This window comes from Propithecus coquereli, unplaced genomic scaffold, assembly GCF_000956105.1.
Source record: "Propithecus coquereli isolate 6110/MARCELLA unplaced genomic scaffold, Pcoq_1.0 Scaffold249, whole genome shotgun sequence".
Lineage (NCBI taxonomy): Eukaryota > Metazoa > Chordata > Mammalia > Primates > Indriidae > Propithecus > Propithecus coquereli.
In genome coordinates, this window is record NW_012148052.1 from 879,847 (window position 1) to 894,258 (window position 14,412).

The 14,412-nt window shown below is 35.9% G+C and overlaps 1 protein-coding gene across 1 annotated transcript in view; it reads left to right on the forward strand.

The window, feature by feature from the left end:
- Positions 1 to 14,412, forward strand: part of FOXJ3 (forkhead box J3) — a 164,973-nt gene that overhangs the window by 31,317 nt on the left and 119,244 nt on the right. The gene's annotated exons all lie outside the window — the stretch shown is intronic.

Sequence of the window (14,412 nt, forward strand, 5' to 3'; positions counted from 1 at the left end):
AAAAAAAAAAAAAAAGAAATAGAAAACCGAAAGGGGAAGCCTATTTAGTATAATGAGAGGAGACTGGATTGGAAGCCATATTTAATGGAAGTAATCATTCATGCTTTACCTTACAGCACAAATCTCGTTATTTTTGCTATTGATATCAAGAAGAAAGCCATGGGGCTTAAAATAAATTCATGAAGGAGAATTATTATTGCTTTTCAAGTTGATTTTAGAGATTTTAGTAGGTATGCGGTAGTATCGATTGTGGTATTAATTTGCATTTACTGGGTGAGTAATGATGTTGAGTACGTTTCATGCACTTCTTGGTGTTTACATGTCTTTGTCTAAATCTATTGTGCATTCTAAAACGGGGTGTTTTGTCTTCTAATGATTGAGTTGTGTAAGTTCTCTAAATATTCTGGATACAAGTTTTTTGTTAGAGCAAAAATGTTTTAAATTTTGTCAGCGTCTAACGTATCAATTTTTTCTTTTATGGTTTTTCTTTGTGTCCTAAGAAATCCTTACCTACTTCAAGTTGCAAATATTTTTTGTTTTTTTTTTTTTTACAGATAGTTTTACTGGGATATAATTGACACAGTACAATTCGATAAGTCTGACAAATATATACGCACACATAAATCATTATCACATCAATACAGCGAACGTATCCATCATTCCCAAAAGTTACCTAGTGCCCCTGTGTAATTCTTTCCTCCTGTTCCTCTTTCTGCAAGGTATCTACTGATCTGCTTTTCTGTCCTTTATGTATTTCTTTGCATTTTGTAGAGTTTTATATAAATGAAATCATACAGTATGTATTCTTTTTTTGGTCTTGCTTCTTTTACTCAGCATAATTATTTTGAGATTCATCTGTGTTGCTACATGCACCAGTAGTTCATTCATTTTTATTCCGTTGGATATATGCACAACAATTTGTTTATCCATTCACCTGTTGATGAATATTTGGATTGTTTCCAGTTTTGGCTATTACAATAAAAATGCTGTGAACATTTGTGTATATATCTTTGCAAGATATATGGTTTATTTTGAGAAATATCTAGGAGTGAAATGACTGGATCATAAGGTAGGTGTATGTTTAACTTTTCAAGAAACTGCCAAACTTTTCTAAAGCAGTTGTACCATTTTACAGTCCCACCAGCAGTGTATGAGAGTTCCAGTTGCTCTATATTCTCATTAACCCCTGGTGTAGTCAGTCGCTTAGTTTTAGCCATTCCAGTAGGTGTGTAGTGATACCTTGGAGTAGTTTTAATTTGCATTTCCCTAATGACTAGTGATGTTAAGTATCTTTTCTTGTGATTCTTTACTATCATATATTTTCTTTGTTGATGTATCTGTTCAGATCTTTTGCACATTTAAAAAACTGGGTTTGTTTTCTCATGGAGTTTTTTTTTTTTTTCTTTTTTTTTAAGACAGAGTCTCATTCTGTTGCCCAGACTAGAGTGCCGTGGCATCAGCCTAGTTCACAGCAACCTCAGACTCCTGGGCTCAAGCAGTCCTTTTGCCTCAGCCTCCCGAGTAGCCGAGACTACAGGCACGTGCGCACCACCATGCCCGGCTAATTTTTTCTATATATTTTTAGTTGTCCAGCTAATTTCTTTCTATTTTTAGTAGAGATGGGGTCTCACTCTTGCTCAGGCTGGTCTTGAACTCCTGACATCAAACAATCCGCCCCCCTCGGCCTCCCAGACTGCTAGGATTACAGGCGTGAGCCACCGCGCCCGGCCTTCTCATTGAGGTTTGAGAGTTCTTTGTATTTTCTGGGTATAAGTCCTTTTTAAGCAACCTCTGCCCTAAAACATCACAATCTTTTCTTGGTGGACTTATTCATCTCCTACCATGTGCTCAAGGAAGCTGTAGTTATTTACCATCGTCTAAAATTCTAGTTCTCATTGCATGTGTCTTCTCTACCCAAATCCCTCCCTCTTTACCTCCCCCTTTTAATTTTTGATGCATTTCTTATAAAAATTAAAGTGATTTTATGTAATAGACTCAATCTAATTTTTTTTAAGCTAGGTATACTTGAAAATGTAACATGTAATCTAAAAGTAGATATTAGAATGTATTTATGATCCTCTGAGAATAATTCCAACTCAATCACACAGGTGTTTAACAGTATGGAAGGTCTATAATATTTATTTATATTTTTATTATATTAATATATTAATACTTATTAATATATTATTACAGACATTTCATATTGTTAAATAGCCTGTGTCAGATTGCTTATCTAAGAAGACTTACAGGTAATTTAGAGGCTATTTTTTGGCCTCTTCAGGCTCTGTGCATCTCATGAAAAGTCTGACATTATCTACTTGTTGTGACCAGGGAAACTTATATTATGGCAAAGGATTTTTAAATCCACAATGTAGAACTGAATTAATTTATAGTTGATATATGCTATATACTAGGGAGACTTTGTTGATAAAGGAGAAAACAAGCATGTCTTCTTTAAGGGTTTCTAATAATATTGATTATAATAATACTTGTCACTTATGGAGTGCCTACTGTGTGCCAAGCACATAGTGTACTAGGTGTTCCACATATATTTTGACACTTACTCCTCAAAGCAGTTCTGGGAGACTGAGAGGTCTGTGTGACTTGTTCAAGGATGCACAGTTAATAAGTGGAAGAGTAAGAATTCAGGCCTAGATACCTGAGTGACTTCAAAGCCCTTACTCTTTCCATTACATTATATATAAGAAACACACATATATAAATGTTATATATAATAAGAAACATACGTTCATATATATAAATATCATACACAATATATTATGGCACATGTTTCAATATGGGACCAAAAGACTGAAGATCACTATTTCTTACATATACTTATAAACCTATATATAATATGAATTATGGCATATTTATACATGTATATAAATATATACAACATATATATAAGTAAACAACATTGATCTTTAGTCTTTGAGATGGCACCTTACTAAAACATGGTTCTCAAACTTTTTGTCTCTTAAAAATTATTTAGTACCTAAAGAGCTTTTGTTTATGTGGGCTATATCTATCAATATTTATTATATTAGAAATTAAAACTAAGAAAAATATTAATATTCACATACAAATAACAGTAAGCCCATTATATGTTAATATAGATAATATGTTATGAAAAATAACTGTACTTTCCAAAACAGAAAAAATTTAATGAGAAAATTGGCATTGCTTTACATTTTTGCAAATCTTTTTGATATCTGACATAATAGAAGACAGCTGGATTTTCATCTTTATCTCTGCATTAAATCTGTTGTGATATCACACACACACAGATCATCTAAAAAGCTACACTGTACACTTATGTGAGAATCAGGGTGAAAAAGACAATGATATTTTACTATGAAAACAGTTTTGACTCTTTGGACTGCCTGAAAGGGTCTCTGGACCACACTTTGAGAACTGCATCACATTTAACAGCTTAAGTTTCTTTATCACTTTTTGTACATCATACTTAACACTAAAAAATAAGGCAGGATCACTTTCCACTGTTAGCCCTGTGCCAGCACTGATGCCTACTGATAGTAACATGGAGACAGAGGGTATGGAGATAAAACTGATGGTAGAATATACAGTAAATGTTGGATGGTGAGCTGAACAGTAGGGTTGCAAACAGGTCAGGATAAACACTTTAATGAAACAAAATGAACCAATGGACACATGTTACTTGGAGCACTTTTTTTTTTTAAACTAAGTGTAACAAGTATTAATAGCATATTCTGTCTGAGTTTTTAAGTAACAGCTGCAAAGATGGTTTTGAGTGTTCTTATGTGAAAGGGACTGGTGGTGGTCATCAGTCTTTCCAACTACCCAGAGACATAGACATTTTAGCAGGTAGGGGGAAATTTAAATGCAAAATACAGTATTTACTCAATGATAAAGTGATTAGTGTCCAAAATGTTTATTTTTCTTCCCTAAATTATAAAGTAAAATATTTTTAAGGTAGGAGTTATACATACAGCATAAAAATATCTTTTGACCATCTTTATGATCCCTAAGTTTGTGTTCTGTTAATAAATGGAGTTCTAACTAAGACTATGGATTGTACGAATTCAGAACACAGTTTTATGAATCTAAGATTGAATATTTGTGGAGTCATTTTGAGAGAATCTAGAGAAGAGCAATAAATGCATTGTGGTTATTAAAACAGATCCTGTGAGAATTGTTGGAGAAGTTCTGGACCTTCAGCTGAGAGAAGAGGGGACCCAAATGGTGTTACTGTTGTAAAATATGTAAAGAGTCATTGTGAAGAGAACCCTTGTCTCATTTTCTAAGATAGAATTTAAAGAAATTTTCTTCTTTGTAGCAAGGAAGCTTTAAATTAGCCTGTTAAAACTCTTTTTTTTTTTTAGACCTCAATGAATTGTATACCCTAGAACAGATTGAATATGTTGTGAACTCTTCTTCCCTTGGAAATCTTAAAGAATACAAAATAATTAATAGCAGGAGTTTATAAAATGACCTCATGAGGTTCTTTCTTCATCTTTGATTTTATGATAGGCAGCTCTGAAATCACAGTTGTCTTTACCAGTGGCAGCTTTCTCACTAAATCCCCAGAGTTTTAAGATAAGCCGGATTGTGAAAATTCTTAGAATTTTAGTGGTGAAAGAAAAGTGAAAGTTAAGAGTTTTGAAGAGGGACTTTCTGCTATTTGTGTGTTGAATTCTCTGTCCTAAACTATGATTCTTCCATCCTGTATTTTTACTTAAAACCAATGAGGATTTATTTGGTTTATCTTTTGAAAAGGTCAGTGCTCGTAAGATGTTTAAAGGCTCAGTTATTCATACCTTGTTGGAAAGTAGTTTAATGCTGTCTGTTTTTTTCCTAAATGGAGCAGAGATCAACTATTTGAAAAGGTGGACGTTTTTATTGGAAGGGGAGAGCAAGTAATTAATTTTGGAGTTTAAAATAGCAACGCTGAGGGCCAATATTGGAGGTTTAGGGCAGTGCAAGAGGGGAGGAGAAAGGTACAGAAGGTAATTAGAAGTATGCTAGATACAAATTATATAGACATTTTGTTAGGAGCAAGCAGGTACTACAGATGGCAACTGGAAACACTTATTTCTTTCTTTTCCTTTTACATCCATTGTCTCTCGGCTATAAGATACCCAGCTGGGGCTTTTATACTCTTAGAACTATGGACTTAGAACTCCTTTGTAGAATAAATAGGATTTTATGGTCTGCTTCGGTACTCATCATTGTAAGATCTTCTTTCTGTGGGAAAAGTGTGTTCTCAATTTTCATATGCAATCTATAAACAAAATTTTAAAACGATGCTTTTTGGGTAACTTCTTTAGGGTAAATAATTAAATGAGGGGCTCATTTCCATTGAACTTGCTAACTGATGATTCTGTGATTTAAGGTATGTAAGCCTAAAACCACTGAGTAGGAGTGGCAATCATTTAAAATTTAGAAAACCCTGGAGAGTATGAATTTGATAATGATATTATTAATAGCTAATATTAATTGAGTGCTTACTGTGTATTAAAAACTGTTAGTACTTTATATGTATTAACTCATTTAATCCTTACAACAGCCCTTTGGGATGTGTGCTATTTTATCCTCATTTTACAGATGAGGAAACTGAGTCATAAAGAGGTTAATTTACTTGTTTAAGGTCACAAAGCTAAAGTGGGAAGAGCTTAGATTCCAATCCAGGCAGTCTTGCTCCAGAGCCTCTGTTCTTAATCACAAAGCCATATCTTTTCCTATGTAGGATGTTGTTATTTTGCCGAAGTTGAACTAAGAATAGAAACTTAGATTTTGGTGGTATATGATAACTAATTTAGAAAAAAGGTAATGCCAACTGTTTTTGTTTGGTAATAGCCTAAGTCCTTACTTCATTTACAAATCTAAAAAAAATTTCTTTTTTTTTTTTTTTTACATTACATGGTAGTGTAAAGTCAGTCTGTAATAGATTATTTTATTTCTTTTTAGGTTTCTGCCATAATCTGCTGCTTTGGCTATCCAAATATCCACATGTACCCTTCATCCTATATATAGTACTCTGTTGCCCCTTTCCTAAGGGAGACGATCCAGAGATTCTTCCATTTATTATATCTAGCTGAAAATACAAGATTTCTGGGTACAGTCCCTTTCATCAGATCCTAGGATGGCTTCTTGTGGTTCAAAAACTTGTAAACCAAAGATAAGTTAGCTACAATCTACATATCTAATATACAGTGGTAAAGGAATAGGATAACAACAATAAAAGCTGTTATTCAAAAAAGGGGATAATGGGAAACTCTCAATAGTCACTAGTCCATATAGATTATAAAATCCTGCTGGGTAGGAGTGGTAGAGACTCCCTGACATTGTAGTAAGTTTCTAGATTCTGTTCTTTGGGGGACATTTCCATTGTCCTCTGTGGCCCTCCAAGGAATCTTACCTTGTCCAGTATCCTCCATGATCACATCTTAGATGAGTGTTGATGAAGAGGCTCTTTCTGGGAAATGCACAGCTTTTACAGCTCACTTCTTGTTGATAAACCTTGGGATTATTTTAGGAACTTGAGGCTTTTTTAGTCTAGACTCTTTCTCCTCCTCACCCTCCTACACAGTTATCTTAAAAAATTTAGTTTTTAGACTTTTTGCTCCTTCAAGTAATTAGAGCCAAAGGACTTGCCCTGGCAGAATTTTTTAGTGTGAAGACTGCCTTTTGAGCTCTGCTAACCTCAGGGATTTCTTGTTTTGGTGCCATGGAATGTCTTAAACAGTCTGGTGAAGCCTATGGACTCTTCTCAGAATAATGTTCCAAAATTCATAAAATACTTAATATTACAAAGTAAACCAGTTAATTATAATGAAATATAGTTATCAAAGTATTAACTTTGGGACATAGTAATATATATGCTTCTAAATTAATGCAGTAAATAAAAGATCTAGTGGCAAATCTAAAAACTACCATAATTTTGAAGTAATTAAGTTTAACACAGTAACTGCCATGAGAGTTGTATGTAACTCATGCTAGTTTTGAGCCCAGGGGCCTCCTGAAGCATGTGTAACTCATACATCTCTTTACCTTAGGAGCCGGAACTATTTTTCAAGTTACATGTAACTCATGCACAGAAAACAATAAAAAATAAATTTTTCGTTAAATTAGAAAGGGTCATTTTGTTTATTTCGAAGTTTTTATTCTGTTTTTGTAATAAAACACCATGGCCTCAAGGGAAAAAACATTTTTTCTAGTGTGGCAGTTAATGTGTTAAACAAAAATTTGAGATTTTTGCAACATTTGTCATTTGTATAAATACATTTGTGAATTTTATTAGTGGCAAGGTCACAGGTGCGGTTAATGATACCGTGATTTGTTGTTCTTTTTCCCAGTTAAAGGAAATTTCAGTTACAAGTTGAAATAAAGAATATATTTTCCCCTTTCAAAGTTTTCATTTATCTCTTTTAGCTTCTCAGGGAATGGTGGCTCTGGTGAGGCCATTTGAAACAATAATTTTGATTGGGAAAACAGCACCTTTACAACATCACCTTTGTGTGATAAGGCATCACTCCTCTTTACCCCTAAGGCTGCACTTTTGTAGCTGCACTCAACTATTTCAATTTGGACTTCAGAAGGAGTTGGTATTTTTTTCAGCCTTGCAAGACTTCAGATTATAGGACTCTTAGCTTAAATTGCAGGTCATGGGCAGGTAGTTACGTCCCTTAGCAAATCTGTATGTTGTCTATCTCTGCATGTAACTCTAATCAGAGTTTATTTCTCTTTGAGGACTTTGCGTTAAGTGGCAAGAAAGAGCCAACACATGCCAACGTTCTAAATTCTCCCTGTATTTTTCTTCTCGCTCTAGCTGTAGTTGGCATACGGCTTGCCTTCCAAATTCCACAGATTACAGTTCAAGCAAATTCTTTGTCACTGGCTTTCCAACCTGCAATATTAGAGTTCATTAACTCCTCTTTAAGAGAGTATCTTTATTTTAAATTCTGTTACTTATACCTCCCCACAGTCATATCTCAAATTTTGTATTAAATATTTTAGGCATTGCATTGACCTGCTGATAGAGACTCTTTTATGGTAGTTAAACAAATAAAAAGTCTGGAAGGTAAGGTGTTAGGGTGGAAAGGCTAGTAGGTGCTCGTGGCGCTAGTGGAGTAAGATTTGTCACACAGAAATTAAGATATATAAAAGTAAAAAAAGTATTTTATCCTTTTAGAGGATGCAGAGAGAGAGAAGGGAAAGGGGAGGCGGAAAAGAGAGCAGGGAGACAGCGTGGCATCCCAAAGAAAGAGAAGGGGGTGCCATCGCTGAGTCCAGGTGTCTTGCTGCTTCATGGGGACAAAGAGAAAAAATAGCGATGGCTATCAGTTGATAACAAAAGCGGAAGCAGGTAGATAACAAAAACTGCAAGGATGTCAAAGTCCAAGAGTTGGTTTCCTGCCTTTCCTTGGAGAAGGGATTATCACAGGAGATGTGAGAGATTTATGTCTCTTTTCCAGTCATTCAGCTTTTTCAGAATTTGTACAAAAACAGAGCTCCTGCAGGGTGCCTGTTAGTTAGACAACGCGTAAGATTGATCTTTAACTGTTTGTCACTGGGGACATTGTAGGATTAGGTATTTTCCTGTTATTTTTGCAAGGCTGCCTCTTTCAGTAGGTAGTCCAGGGCTGGAATGGTAGCTTCACAAACTATTTCACACAAAAAAATGAGGGGACCAGCTGCCTTCTCTCTGCTCCCATCTCCTCCCTGTGTGGCTTCCATTCTCAAGATCACCTTACGATACAAGATGACTGCTAGAGTAATAGCTATTGTTTCCACGTTCCAGAGAACACAAGAACAAAAGGCACAGTGCCATCCTGAATAAAATTGGGATTTATTCCTAAGGAAGAAGGTAGTAATAGGTATTAGCTGGCAGTTAGTGGTCTCTGCCAGAGCCCCTGCTTCTGGTTTCCTTGAGTGCTGAGACGCCGTAATAGGAGAGATAGCACATATTGACCTCCAGGGATGCACGGGATCAGAAGTATGCAAGAATCACTGCTGTGGTAGTTGCAAGGATTTCTTCTGAGTTCTCAGTTACTCAATTTTTCATGTGCTGCCAGGTCTTAAGATGAAATGCCAAATGCCAGAAATGGAGTGGGAAGATTCAGTACTACTTGGGTCACAACATCATTACCCTTACTATTCTTAATCCTTTTGTTTTCCTCCGTGTCTTCCTTTTACCTTCATTTAGGGAGCCAACAATACCTCTACCTATTTACCCCCTTTTTGATACTCTTTTAACTTGAAAACTTTCTGAGTAAGCCTTTGCTACTCTTTGGAATTTAGGAAAGTTGCAGAGGGAGGCCAAACAGTGTCCTGAAGTAGTTAAAAAGCATGCAAATGTTTTCTCCCTTTCTGTAGGTTGTCTGTTCACTCTGTTGATTATTTCTTTTGCTATGCAAAAACTTTATAATTTAATTGTCCCATTTGTTTGTTTTTGTTACCTGTGCTTTTGAGGTCTTAGTCACGAATTCTTTGCCTAGTTCATTGTCCAGAAGAGCTTTCCCTAGGTTTTCTTCTATTATTTTTATAGTTTCAGGTCTTACATTCAAGTCTTTAATCCATCTTGAGTTGATTTTTGTATATGATGAGAGATAGGAAACCAGTTTCATTCTTCTGCGTATGGCAATCCAATTTTCGCAGCTCCATTGAAAGCCCTGACTTCACCACAATGCAGTATATCAGTGTAGTAAAGTTGTACTTGTACCCCATGAATATGTACAAATAAAAAATAAATTGGGGAAAAAAAGCGTATATGAGATCATGTTAGTGGCACCGTTTCATAAAGTGGGATTAGAACACCTTCCCTTACCCCCATGTCATGATTTAATTTTGAATTGTTGTGTCTTGATGCTCCTTACCCTTTAATTTTACACAGAAAAAATTCCTTATGGACTTTGATCCAGTGAGTACCTTTACCTTATGCTGTTGAGTCTTCTCTTTTGCCTCTTCCTTTAGCTTTTTTTTTTTTTTTCCCCTTTCCTGGAGACAGGGTCTCTCTTTGTTGCCCGAGCATGAGGGCAGTGATGGCATCACTGCAGCTTCAAACTCCTGGGCTCAAGCGATCCTCCTTCCTCAACCTCCAGAATAGCTGGGACTACAGGCGTGCGCCATTACATCTGGATAATTATTCTATTTTTTTCGTAGAGATGGGGTCTTGCTGTGTTGTTCAGGTTAGTCTTGAACTCCTGACCTCAAGTTATACTTCTGACTCGGCCTCTCTGAGTGCTGGGATTACATCCACCACACCTGGCCCCTTTTGGCTTTTAAATGTCTTGCTTGTTTGGGGAGGAACACACCCACACCTTCATTGGACAATCACTATTTCAGTCATGAAAGTTCCTTCTTTCAAGGAGATCAAAGTCTTGTGGGAGAGAGAGAGATAAAGATAATTACAGTTTTGTATAAATGCTATGGTAGAGATATTTATATTCTACTATAGGAGCAAGGTCATGTTGGGTTTAGGAGATGGAGGATGGAAAGAGGGGATTGACCAGGCTTTCTGTAGGAGAAAGTGTTTGGTCTGAGTCTTGAAGAAAAAGTAGAAGCCAGCTAGGCAGAGTGAGAAGAAAAGGACATTCCAGAAAAGAAAGCTCTTATTCCTTATCTAATTACTATGTTATTTTTCAGATAACGTGTACCTGGCTTGGTATTACGTGGCATCAGAAGTACTAATGTATGGTCGGTATCCCTAATGGATATTAAATGCCTAACTGAGATTATAATTGCTCTAGGAATTTAGGGAAGGATTAATAAAAGATTAATAAAAGCTAAAATAGTTGAAAATGAGGAGTTTAGATTTAGTATGATAGGAGAAAGGGAGCCATCAAAAGTTTTTGGGCATAATGACATGAAAGCAATGCTGTTAGATTTCTCTTGGAGTGTATGCATGGACTGGAGGTGATTAGCAGGGAGGGGTGGTGAGAGAGAAGTCAGAGTCCAGGAGGCCAGCTAGGAAGCTTTTGGAATGAGGTGAGGTAATGAGGGCCTGACATTTCTTAACCAGATTTCCATAACCAGATTCCTCAGAGCCTCCCATGCTGTTTTTAAATTTATCACCATCTGTTCTCTTATACAAGTGGACCTCTGTCATCACCATTCCACTAATAGGTTTCTTTCTAAAGTTACTAGTGATCTGGCCAAATCTAATGGTCATCTTTTGTGTTCCCCACACTTAACAGAGAACCACTGCAGCCACCAGCCTAAGTACCAACAATGAAGGCACTTTTTGCTTTACTACCAAGAATACTGTATATAAAATTTAATAAATTGCAAACAAAACAGAAGCTCCACTTTTTTTAGAGTTTAAATTTGAGATATTTTATAGTGTACTTAAAATCTGCTCTAGCAGAACTGACGAATACAAGCACAACAATAGGATAATTTTTACACATGATGTCTTTGAAGACTAGGGACCTTCCTCTTTCTGGCTTATTTACATCTTAACTTTCTTCAAGACATAGCTGAAGTTCTTCCCCCTCTACCCCTTAAGGCTGCAGTCCATGTTGTTTTCTCCCTTTTCTTAACGTGTGTAGCGCCCAGAGCTCAGCTCACTTTCATTCAGTTCTTTTTTTTTTTTTTTTTGGAGACATGGTTATGCTCTGTTGCCTGAGCTAGAGTGCAGTGGCATGATCGTAGCTCACTGTAACCTCAAACTCCTGGGCTCAAGCTATCCTCTTACCTCAGCCTCTTGAGTAGTTGGGACTGTGTGCCCCACCATACCCAGCTAATTTTTCTATTTTTTGTATTTTTGTTTGCTGTGCTGCCCAGGCTGGCATTGAACTCCTGGCCACAAGTGATCCTCCTCTATCGGCCTCCGAAAGTGCTAGGATTACAGGCGTGAGCCACTACTCCCAGCCTTAGTTCTTTGTTATATCTGACCTACCTAGTTGGACTATAGGTTCCTAGAGGACAGGAATTTTATACTTCCTGTGTGTGTCTATGTGTGTGTGTATGTTTGTATATATGTACTCTAGCATAGTTCTGTATACATGTGTAATTATAAATTCTTGTTAAATATAATACGTAGTAAATACCTACTTATTGTATGTTTACATTATATAACTGAGACTCATAAAGTCTTATTACTGGCACTGGTGGGAGGGAACAGAAGGTAAAGATGGTTCTCAGTAGGGGTTATCTGCAACAACAATTATATTCCAATTTGGAACATGCTCTATATTAACTTTGAAAATGCATGTAACTGGCTGCTTTGGGACTTTGAACAAAAAAAAGCTCTACGCAGTAGAGATTTGATTGCGGTAAATAGGATGACAGCATGATATAATAATGGCCAATGTTTATTGAATGAAATGTGAATAGTAATAATATCACCACCACCACCAGTAGCTAACATTTATTGAGTACTTACTATTTACCTGGCACTGATTTGAGTATTTATATCAGTGAGGTAGGTACCACTTTAATTATCATCCTCATTTTATAGATGAGGTATGGTAGCGAAACTGCTGCATTGGGCATCAAGAAATCTGGGCTCTGGTTTTAGTTCTGGTAACTACTTATGTGAAATTAAGTGAACTACTTATGTGAAATTAAGGTAACTACTTATGTGAAATTAACTTCAGTTTTTCATCTTTAGATTGAGGGGATTAATCTCTAATCTCTAGGATACTTTAACTACTCTTTTGACATTGTGTGATCTCTAAATTATCCTATCTTCTTATTCCACAAGTCCTTATAACTTACTTCATGCTGCGAGCAGCATTTCTGCTTGAGATTGTAGAGTAGGATGGTAAGTTGTTTTGTTTGTTTATTTGTTTGTTTTTCAAAATCTCTGAAGGTGCTAGAGGAATTTAAAGTTCAGGTTTCAGAGGAATACATGAAGTAGAGAGGGGAAAATGAGAAAATGAGAAAAGTAAAATTGTGGATCAACATATCTGAAAAACAAGATAATAAGACTCTGTTTACTGGCAATGCAGATAGAATCCTTGTGGTCGTTCCCTGATTTTTAATTGCTTTTGCTTAATCTGGTTTACTTGATAATGTATTAGTACCCTCCCAAAATACTCCTTAGACTAATATTATTAACTAACACTCATTGAATGTTTCTTCTATACATGTGTTATCACATTTAATTTTCAAAGTAATATTTTAACTGTAGATACTATTACTGTTTGATTTTACAGATGAGAAAGCTGGGGTTTAGAGATAATCCACATTTTCACAATTCCACAGCTAGTAACTGCTAGAATCAGTATTTTGAACTCTGGTCTTCCTGACTCCAAAGCCTGTGTTCTTTGTCAATTCTGTATTGTGTTCCAGAAGTTTGGTTCCTATGCATGATACCCCAGGTTGCTTTTTGTTAAGAACTATTTGGGATGAAGGGTTATATAGGATTTTCTTAGCTACAAATGTTTTCTTTTGACTGAGGTACTTTAATTTTTTTATTTTGTCGCCTTCCCCCCCTTTATTTTGATATCACTTAGTAGTTTTTTCATTCTTCTCTACTTTATTGTCAGGGTCACTAGTCCTGCTGCTTTGATCCCAGGCTAGAAGGATTTGAGGCCTCTGTTAATGTTAACAATTCCAGCGTGAAATGTCAACCTTTGTTTCTATATTCTTATCTTTAATTCTTAGAGCATCTTCCTCCCTTTTCTAGAATGTATGTTAAACTGGCAGATTTAATTTTCTTTCTTTGGGTGGTAATGGTCTAAATTTTTCAGCCTTGGAAAGACATACATTACAGAATACAAATCACTGGATGTTTGCCCAAGCCTGTCCTTGAGCTTTTAATGCTTCTTTTCTTGCTGACCATTTATGTGACTTAATATGTTATATTCTGTACTCACAGTTCTTTAATTAGTTTTCTTCAGCTTGTTCCTTGACTTGTTTTTAAAAAGGTTAACTGCCTAGTACTGCCTATTTTCCTTTTCTCTTGCTCATCAGTGTCCTTGACTTTGCATTCCTCTTTTCGGTCAACTCCCCCAGCTAGCTTGTCTCCTTGCTATTCTTGTCTGTGTTGCTTTACTCTTCCTACCTCCCACCTGCTTAAACTCTACCTTCTTTCCTCTGTGCAGATTCCTGTGCTTATTTCTCAATTACTTCTGTGACCTCTTGCCTCCACCTTACTTTTGGTATTATTTTGTTTGTATGACTCTCCTAAAATTTATGTAAAAGAAATGCCAGATGTATAGTCCCAAGTTTTAAAGGGCTCGTGATGTTGGTGAGTAAAGAGTTGGAATGCTAATGGGGTTTTTCATACCAAGATCCTGTTGCCTTATTAAAGTGATAGTCCTTTCTATAAAGATCGGCTTCACTTAGTGTGTATGTATTGTTTTGTATTTTAAACATTTTAAAACCAAGTTTATTATGTTTTGGAGAGGAAAAAAATTAAGAAAAAAGATTGGAAATGTTGACCCCTTAAATAATTTGGTTTGCTCATTAACATACTCA